At 52.3% G+C, this 10,719-nt stretch overlaps 1 long non-coding RNA gene across 2 annotated transcripts; it reads right to left on the bottom strand.

The window, feature by feature from the left end:
• Nucleotides 1–585: 585 nt before the first annotated feature.
• Nucleotides 586–9,702, bottom strand: LOC142907623 (uncharacterized). 2 transcript variants are annotated; one of them, XR_012931134.1, is made up of 5 exons: nt 9,428–9,702; nt 8,306–8,948; nt 5,448–7,037; nt 4,101–4,574; nt 586–2,728 (listed from the first exon to the last, which is right to left on the bottom strand). It is a non-coding gene; the product is annotated as an uncharacterized LOC142907623 (long non-coding RNA). The 2 variants fall into 2 exon arrangements; XR_012931133.1 differs by having other exon boundaries at nt 587–2,728; nt 8,306–9,702.
• Between the last annotated feature and the right edge of the window lie 1,017 nt (nt 9,703–10,719).

Raw genomic sequence — 10,719 nt, 5'->3', positions numbered from 1 at the left:
ATCACCATCAGCAGCAGCGGTGGCACCACTCCTGTGCAGGGATCTGCAGCTGCTGAGCAACGGTGAGCCTCTCTCTGTGTACCTCGCCTGGTACGCAGGAAGTCGTGGGTTCGATCCCGACCCTGATGAGATATTAACCACCTCGCCTGATACGCAGGAGGTCGTGGGTTCAATCCCGATCCTGATGAGACGTTAACTACCTCGCCTGGTACGCAGGACGTCGTGGGTTCGATCCCGACCCTGATGAGACGTCAACTACCTCGCCTGGTACGCAGGAGGTCTTGGGTTCGATCCCGGCCCTGATGAGATGTTAACTACCTCGCCTGGTATACAGGAGGTCGTGGGCTCGAACCCGACCCTGACGATGCCAGCTGCTGCTGTATATTTGCATTCTGCGTTTCTGTCCCCGTGGTCACCGCGTGGATTCTTCTCAGGGTCCTCAGGATTTTCCCCTCCACGTTGAGAATCGGCGTCATGCACTTCGAGTATTTGACTGCCGCTATGAATGTCCACGCGATGATGATGATGTTATCTGCCCACTTGATTCGGCTATCATTCGAGATGGCCAAGTCGCTTCTGGTCTAAGTGGGTCTATGGGTTTCTGTGGGTCTATGCGTCCCTGTGATTATGGGCCTCAGGGGTCTGTATGGGTCTCTATAAGTATGGGTCTCTGGGGTCTGTATGGGCTCTATTAGTATGGGTCTCTGTGCGTCTCTGAATATGGGTCTATGAGTATGGGTCTGTATAGGTCTCTATTAGTATGGGTCTCTGTAGATCTGTATGGGTCTCTATGAGTATGGGTCTCTGTGAGTGTAATGAGTGGCTCCAACACGATAAGAACTTGAAACGTTTATTAATAAAACTTCGGTACAGTTGGCTGTCTACTCGTCTCTTGTCACTCACACCACGGATGCATGGCCCCCCAAGCGGCTTCGCTGCCCTGCGCCACGTGGCGCTCGCCCCACTCTCTAGCACGCCGCTGACTGACGGCGCTGGCTAGGGAGCGGCTGATTGGCTGAAGGTTGAGCCGCCACGTGGCCGATAAAGATGGCGGAGCAGCGGCAGCGACAGGAAGCTCCTCTTGATTCTTCACACACCGACCCCGCACCTTGCTCCGGCCCCCACTTATATTCGCTCCCTGGCGACTAAACCCCGCCTCTGGCCACGTCCCTCATGGAACCTTTGGGAGCGTTCCAGAGGCTTCCCGGGTGGCTCCGCCCCATTACCTTTGGCCTCGATGTAATCTTTCCCCGAGATAACCCATAACTGCATATCACACCACACCCCACGTAATAAAGGAGATGGTGCTCTCATTGCATGAGTATGGGTCTCTGTAGGTCTATGGGTCTGTATGAGCATTGGCCTGTATGGGTCTCTATGAGTATGGGTCTCTGTGGGTATGTATGGGTCTCTATAAGGATGGGTCTCTATGAGTATGGGTCTGTATGGGTCGCTATGAGTATGGGTCTCTGTAGGTCTATGGGTCTCTGTGGCTATGTATGGGTCTCTATGAGGATGGGTCTCTGTAGGTCTATGGGTCTCTGTGGGTATGTATGGGTCTCTATAAGGATGGGTCTCTGTAGGTCTATGGGTCTCTATGAGTATGGGTCTCTGAGTATGGGTCTGTATGGGTCGCTATGAGTATGGGTCTCTGTAGGTCTATGGGTCTCTGTGGGTATGATGACGACGACGATGACGATGTTGATGATGAAGACGATGTTGATGACGACGATGATGATGATGACGATGATGATGACGATGACGACGACGATGATGATGACGATGATGCGCTGCTGTGGTGTTGCTGCCTCTCTCCACAGAGCGGAGCCGGAGGAGAAGCTCCCATCACCATCGTCACCGCTCACCCAGACTTTTGGAGAGAGGACGGAGGTGGTGGAGACGCAGGAGGAGGATGACGACGAGGATAAAGAGGAGGATGAAGAGAAGGATGAAGAGGAGAAGGATGAAGAGGAGAAGGAGAATGAAGAGGAGAAGGAGAATGAAGAGGAGAAAGAGAAGGAAGAGGAGGAGGAGAGGGAGCGAGGGGTCCTGGCGCGTGTGGGCAAGGCGCTCCGCTCGCTCTTCGGCCGCCAGCTCCTCTGTGGTGGACGGCCCACGGCAGAGTAGCGGAGTGGTGGTGGTGGAATCGGTGCAACCACCACCACGAGCAGCAGCAGCAGCAGCACCACCACCACACTCACTCACCACCCACACTCACCACACAATGGACTACAGCCAGCCTAGCCACGTGCGCGTGTGAAGAGTTAGGATAGAGATACAAAATAAGTTATAATGTAATAATGTGTACATATATATCTAGACCATTGTTTATCGATTGTTGTTGTTAATAAATAAGCGGACTCAACAGAACGTTGCAGTTGTGTTTGTTGTGGCGAGTTGCTGCTGCCTGGGGTCTCAGGTGACTTGCCTGGTATATAGGTCGTGGGTTCAATTCCGACCCTGATGAGATGTTAACTACCTCGCCTGATACGCAGGAGGTCGTGGGATCCATTCCGACCCTGATGAGATGTTAACTACCTCGCCTGGTATACAGGAGGTCGTGGGTTCGATCCTGACCCTGACGATCCCTGCTGCTGTATATTTGGAGTCTATGTCTCTCTCTCATCATCACAGTGGCTGGGAGATGTTAACTACCTCGCCTGGTATACAGGAGGTCGTGGGTTCCATCCCGACCCTGACGATGCCTGCTGATGCGGATGGTGGGTTCCTGGTGGGGGGATGTGGGAGACATACAGAGAACCACAAAGATGCATAGAGACCCATATAAATACACAGAGAATCGTAAAGACAGACCCATAGAAATACATAGAGACCCATAGAGACACACAGATCCATACATATACATAGAGACCCACAGAGACCCACAGAGACCCACAGACACCCAGAGAGACACACACAGAGACCCACAAAGATACATAGAGACCCAACGAAATACATTTTACCAGGTAAGGAGCTATGTAGCGCTGGCTATTACAAACGATAGCAGCTCAACCAAGTGGCTGAAAACATCATCATCATCATCGTGTGGAAATGTATAGACACCCACAGAGACTCAGACTCACCATACAGAGACCCACACACTCACCACAGAGACGCACAGACTCAACACAGAGACCCACAGACTCACCTCACACAGACACACACAGACACCCACAGACTCACCACACACAGACACACACAGAGACCCACAGACTCACCTTACACAGAAACCCACAGACTCACCACACACAGACACCCACAAATTCACCTCACACAGACACAAACAGAGACCCACAGACTCACCTCACACAGACACCCACAAACTCACCTCACAGAGACCCACAGACTCACACAGAGAACCACAGACTCACCACACACAGAGACCCACAAACTCACCTCACACAGACACCCACAGACTCACCTCACAAAGACACACAGACTCACCACGCACAGACACCCACAGAGACCCACAGACTCACCACCTACAGACACACACAGAGACCCACAGACTCGCCACACACAGACCCAAAGACTCATCTCACATAGACACACACAGACACCCACAGACTCACCACACACAGACACACACAGAGACCCACAGACTCACCTCACACAGAGACCCACAGACTCACCACACACAGACACCCACAAATTCACCTCACACAGACACAGAGACCCACAGACTCACCACACACAGAGACCCACAAACTCCTTCACACAGACACCCACAAACTCACCTCACAAAGACACACACAGACTCACCACGCACAGACACCCACAGAGACCCACAGACTCACCACCTACAGACACACACAGAGACCCACAGACTCGCCACACACAGACCCACAGACTCACCACACACAGAGACCCACAAACTCACCTTACACAGTCACCCACAGACTCACCCCACACAGAAACCCACAGACTCACCTCACACAGACACACACAGACTCACCACACACAGAGACCCACAGACTCACCTCACACAGACACACACAGACTCACCTCACACAGAGACCCACAGACTCACCTCACACAGACACACACAGAGACCCACAGACTCACCTCACACAGAAACCCACAGAGACCCACAGACTCACCTCACACAGAGCCCTGTGTCGGCATCTTCAGGCTGAGCCGACCTCGAGGAGGCCCAGACAGGGTTCAGATTTTTCCCGCCATCACCGCCATTCGCCCCAACCCGAAGCGGAAGCAGAAGCTGGGGGTGGAGGTGGGGGGCGCCCAAAGAGGCGGGGCGGGAGGCGGCTTCCGGGGGCGTGGTCTCGCACTGGCACGTCACTCGGAGGGGCGTGGCTGAAGGGTACGTGGTAACGTCCCTCGCACTGTGACAGCACCGGTGACGTCACAATCACCACGTGCTTCCTCAGAGTATGAGACGGGCTTGAAAGAGACGGCAGCTTCTTAAACTTCAGCTGCTTCAGCTTCATCATCGTCGCCTTTCAAAAAACTTCTGCTGAAGCTATCCGAGCGAAACTATTGACGAGGTGAGTTTTGTGGGTGCGTGGTGAGTGTGTGGGTCCGTGTTGTGCGTTCGTGGTGCGGATGGTGGGTTCCTGGTGGGGGGATGTGGGAGACACACAGAGAACCACAAAGATGCATAGAGACCCATATAAATACACAGAGAATCGTAAAGACAAAGACCCATAGAAATACATAGAGACCCATAGAGACCCACAGAGACCCACAGACACCCAAAGAGAGAAACACAGAGACCCACAAAGATACATAGAGACCCAACGATATACATTTTACCAGGTAAGGAGCTATGTAGCGCTGGCTATGACAAACGATAGCAGCTCAAGCAATTGGCTGATAACATTATCATCATCATCATCATCGTGTGGAAATGTATAGACACCCAGAGACTCAGACTCACCATACAGAGACCCACACACTCACCACACAGAGTCCCACAGACTCAACACACAGACCCACACACTCACCACAGAGACCCACAGACTCACCACACACAGATACCCACAAACTCACCTCACACAGACACAGAGACCCACAGACTCACCTCACGCAGAGACCCACAGACTCATCACACACAGACACCCACAAACTCACCACACACAGACACACACAGAGACCCACAGACTCACCACACACAGACTCACAGACTCACCTCACACAGACACCCACAGAGACCCACAGACTCACCACACACAGACACACAGAGACCCACAGACTCGCCACACACAGACCCACAGACTCACCACACACAGAGACCCAGAAACTCACCTCACACAGACACCCACAGACCCACTCACACAGACACCCACAGACTCACCTCACACAGACATACACAGACTCACTTCACACAGAGACCCACAGACTCAGCTCACACAGACACACGCAGACTGACCTCACACAGAGACCCACAGGCTCACCTCACACAGACACACAGAGACCCACAGACTCACCTCACACAGAGCCGACCTCGAGGAGGCCCAGACAGGGTTCAGATTTTCCCGCCATCGCCGCCATTCGCCCGGACCGGAAGCGGAAGTAGAAGCTGGGGGTGGAGGTGGGGGTCGCCGAAAGAGGGGCGGGAGGCGGCTTCCGGGGGCGTGGCCTCGCACTCTCACGTCATTCGGAGGGGCGTGGCTGAAGGGGGCGTGGCAACGTCCCTCGCACTGTGACAGCACCGGTGACGTCGCAATCACCACGTGCTACCTCAGAGTACGAGACGGGCATGAAGGAGACGGCAGCTTCTTAAACTTCAGCTGCTTCAGCTTCATCATCGTCACCTTTCGAACAACTTCTGCTGAAGCTATCCGAGCGAAACTATTGACGAGGTGAGTTTTGTGGCTTCCTGGTGAGTGTGTGGGTCCATGTTGTGGGTTCGTGGTAAGTGTGTGGGTCCTTGTTGTGAGATTGTGGAGAGTGTGTCGGTCCGTGGTAAGGATGTGGGTGCGTGGTGAGTGTGTAGGTCCGTGTTGTGGGTTCGTGGTGAGTGTGTGGGTCCATGGTGAGGATGTGGGTGCGTGGTGAGTGTGTGGGTCCGTGTTGTGAGTTCGTGGTGAGGATGGTGGGTTCCTGGTGGGGGGATGTGGGAGACACACAGAGAACCACAAAGATGCATAGAGACCCATATAAATACAGAGAGAATCGTAAAGACAAAGACCCATAGAAATACATAGAGACCCATAGAGACACACAGATCCATAGATATGCATATAGACCCATAGAGACCCATAGAGACCCACAGAGACCCACAGAGACCCACAGACACCCAGAGAGACACACACAGAGACCCACAAAGATACAGAAACCCAAATACTAAACTGAACGATATACATTTTACCAGGTAAGGAGCTATGTAGCGCTGGCTATTACAAATGATAGAAGCTCAACCAAGTGGCTGATAACATCATCATCATCATCATCGTGTGGAAATGTATGGACACCCACAGAGACTCAGACTCACCATACAGAGACCCACACACTCACCACACAGAGACCCACAGACTCAACACACAGACCCACACACTCACCACAGAGACCCACAGACTCACACAGACACCCACAGACTCACCTCACAAAAAGCCCCGTGTCGGCATCTTCAGGCTGAGCCGACCTCGAGGAGGCCCAGACAGGGTTCAGATTTTTCATGCCATCACCGCCATTCGCCCCGACCGGAAGCGGAAGTAGAAGCTGGGGGTGGAGGTGGGGGGCGCCCAAAGAGGCGGGGCGTGAGGCGGCTTCTGGGGGCGTGATCTCGCACTGGCACTTCACTCGGAGTGGCGTGGCTGCAGGGTACGTGGTAACGTCCCTCGCACTGTGACAGCACCGGTGATGTCGCAATCACCACGTGCTTCCTCAGCGTACGAGACGGGCGTGAAGGAGACAGCAGCTTCTTAAACTTCAGCTGCTTTAGCTTCATCATCGTCGCCTTTCGTACAACTTCTGCTTTAAGCTATCCGAGCGAAACTATTGACGAGGTGAGTTTTGTGGGTTCCCGGTGAGTGTGTGGGTCCGTGTTGTGGGTTCGTGGTGCGGATGGTGGGTTCCTGGTGGGGGATGTGGGAGACACACAGAGAACCACAAAGATGCATAGAGACCCATATAAATACACAGAGAATCGTAAAGACAAAGACCCATAGAAATACATACAGACCCATAGAGACACACAGATCCATAGATATACATAGAGACCCATAGAGACCCAGAGAGACCGACAGAGACCCACAGACACCCAGAGAGACACACACAGAGACCCACAGACTCACCACAACAGAATCACCACACACAGAGACCCACAGACTCACCTCACACAGATACACACAGACTCACCACACACAGACTCACACAGAGACCCACAGACTCACCTCACACAGAGACCCACAGACTCACCACACATAGACCCACAGACTCACCTCACAAAGACACACACAGACTCACCATGCACAGACACCCACAGAGACCCACAGACTCAACACCAACAGACACACACAGAGACCCATAAACTCACCTTACAGACACCCACAAACTCACCTCACACAGACACACACAGACTCACAACACACAGAGACCCACAGACTCATCTCACACAGACACCCACAGACTCACCTCACACAGACACACACAGAGACCCACAGACTAACCACACACAGAGACCCACAAATTCACCTCGCACAGATACACACAGACACCCAGACTCACCACACACAGACTCACACAGAGACCCATAGACTCACCTCACACAGAGACCCACAGACTCACCACACATAGACACCCACAAACTCACCTCACACAGACACAAACAGAGACCCACAGACTCACCTCACACAGACACCCACAAACTCACCTCAAACAGAGACCCACAAACTCACCACACACAGACACACACAGAGACCCACAAACTCACCACACACAGACCCACAGACTCACCTCACAAAGACACACACAGACTCACCATGCACAGACACCCACAGAGACCCACAGACTCACCAACAACAGACACACACAGACACCCACAGACTCGCCACACACAGACCCACAGACTCACCAACAACAGACACACACAGAGACCCATAGACTAACCACACACAGAGACCCACAAACTCACCTCACACAGACACCCACAGACTCACCTCACACAGACACACACAGAGACCCACAGACTCACCTCACACAGACAGACACAGAGACCCACAGACTCACCACACACAGACACACACAGAGACCCACAGACTCACCTCACACAGACAGACACAGAGACACACAGACTCACCTCACACAGAGACCCATTGACTCACACAGACACCCACAGACTCACCTCACACAAAGCCCCGTGTCGACATCTTCAGGCTGAGCCAACCTCGAGGAGGCCCAGACAGGGTTCAGATTTTTCCCGCCATCGCCGCCATTCGCCCCGACCGGAAGCGGAAGAAGATGGGGGTGGAGGTGGGTGGCACCCAAAGAGGCGGGGCGGGAGGCGGCTTCCGGAGGCGTGGCCTCGCACTCTCACGTCACTCGGAGGGGCGTGGCTGAAGGGGGCGTGGTAACATCCCTCGCACTGTGACAGCACCGGTGACATCGCAATCACCACGTGCTTCCTCAGAGTACGAGATGGGCATGAAGGAGACGGCAGCTTCTTAAACTTCAGCTGCTTCAGCTTCATCATCGTCGCCTTTCGAATAACTTCTGCTGAAGCTATCCGAGCGAAACTATTGACGAGGTGAGTTTTGTGGGTTCCTGGTGAGTGTGTGGGTCCGTGTTGTGGGTTCGTGGTAAGTGTGTGGGTCCTTGTTGTGGGATTGTGGAGAGTGTGTGGGTCCGTGGTGAGGATGTGGGTGCGTGGTGAGTGTGTGAGTCCGTGTTGTGGGTTCGTGGTGAGTGTGTGGGTCCGTGGTGAGGATGTGGGTGCGTAGTGAGTGTGTGGATCCGTGTTGTGAGTTCGTGGTGCGGATGGTGGGTTCCTGGTGGGGGGATGTGGGAGACACACAGAGAACCACAAAGATGCATAGAGACCCATATAAATACACAGAGAAACGTAAAGACAAAGACCCATAGAAATACATAGAGACCCATAGAGACACACAGATCCATAGATATGCATAGAGACCCATAGAGACCCACAGAGACCCACAGACACCCAGAGAGACACACAGAGACCCACAAAGATACAGAGACCCAAATACTAAACTGAACGATATACATTTTACCAGGTAAGGAGCTACGTAGCGCTGGCTATTACAAACGAAAGAAGCTCAACCAAGTGGCTGATAACATCATCATCATCATCGTGTGGACACCTACAGAGACTCAGACTCACCATACAGAGACCCACACACTCACCACACAGAGACCCACAGATTCAACACACAGACCCACACACTCACCACAGAGACCCACAGACTCATCACACACAGACACACACAGACACCCACAGACTCACCTCACACAAAGCCACGTGTCGGCATCTTCAGGCTGAGTCGACCTCGAGGAGGCCCAGACAGGGTTCAGATTTTTCCCGCCATCGCCGTCATTTGCCCCGACCGGAAGTGGAAGTAGAAGCTGGGGGTGGAGGTGGGGTTCGCCCAAAGAGGAGGGTTGGGAGGCAGCTTCCGGGGGAGTGGCCTCGCACTGCACGTCACTAGGAGGGGCGTTGCTGAAGGGTGTTGTATATGTCCCCCTTTCCATAATAATATTAACAAGTATTTTTTCAATACATATAGATACATATTTCTATTGTTTATTTTAATTTAATAATGAATAAAAACACCAAACCAGGCCTCAGCATGGCATGTGGAGGTCATATTTACCTTGACCCACTAACACGACTTTTACGTTCAGAGCCCTCCCAGGGTCAGAGGGAGCAGATAGAGAGCAGAGCGCAGCGGATTGCAAGGGGCTGACGTAAACACAAAGCCAGGGTCACTGGGAGGTTGCGTTAGCCTAGATCTAGTTAAGTCAAAAAAGCTAATTGGTTCTGCATTACTATTAAAGTAACTTAAAGTCGGAATTTAACGACAGGGTAGGCTAAAGTTATTGATCTTCAAACCCACTTCAATTTAACCCTGCCACAAGCTACGTCAATGTAACCATCACCCGTCTGTTAATATGAAATGTATTTACATATTTTAATCATTTCTATACGACTTGACCCGAAGCCTAACAATCAGGTTTTCCTAAGTCAACATGAATGCTCTAATCCACCCATACACAAATAATAAGCCGGGTTAAAGTAAGAGTAGAGAGGAAAAGAAATGCAAGCGCACAGCAAAACTGCAACGTAAGCAAAGGGCGATGTTAAACCCAGGGTCGGAGAGAAAGGAAGATCCCGGCCGTCTTTGTATCCCCGCAGCGCGGGGTAGGAGTGTGTATACGCTCGGGGAAACACGAGTCAAACACCACAACGGGAAACTGACCCAGACCTTGGATTAATACAGAATCATAACTGTGGAACTCTGATGAAATGAAATGTTAACTTAAAACTTTTTAACCATTTCTTTGTGCGTTGGTGAAAGTCGGAGGGAATATCGCCCCTCCCTCCAGGTTGTGCACTCAGACAGAGAGGCGCCTTCGAGACAATTTATAACATTTGATTGTTTTACTTGTGGGTTTTATGATAGGAGTATGACAACGGAATATACCGTGGGTGATCCACACAAGGACACACACTGACATACGTACGGACACACACACGGACGCAGATATATACGGACAAATCCTGACACAGCAAAAATC

Source organism: Petromyzon marinus, chromosome 80 (assembly GCF_048934315.1).
Source record: "Petromyzon marinus isolate PM22_M1 ecotype Great Lakes invasive population chromosome 80, UKy_Petmar_22M1.pri1.0, whole genome shotgun sequence".
NCBI lineage: Eukaryota > Metazoa > Chordata > Hyperoartia > Petromyzontiformes > Petromyzontidae > Petromyzon > Petromyzon marinus.
This window is presented reverse-complemented; position numbering and strand designations above follow the sequence as displayed.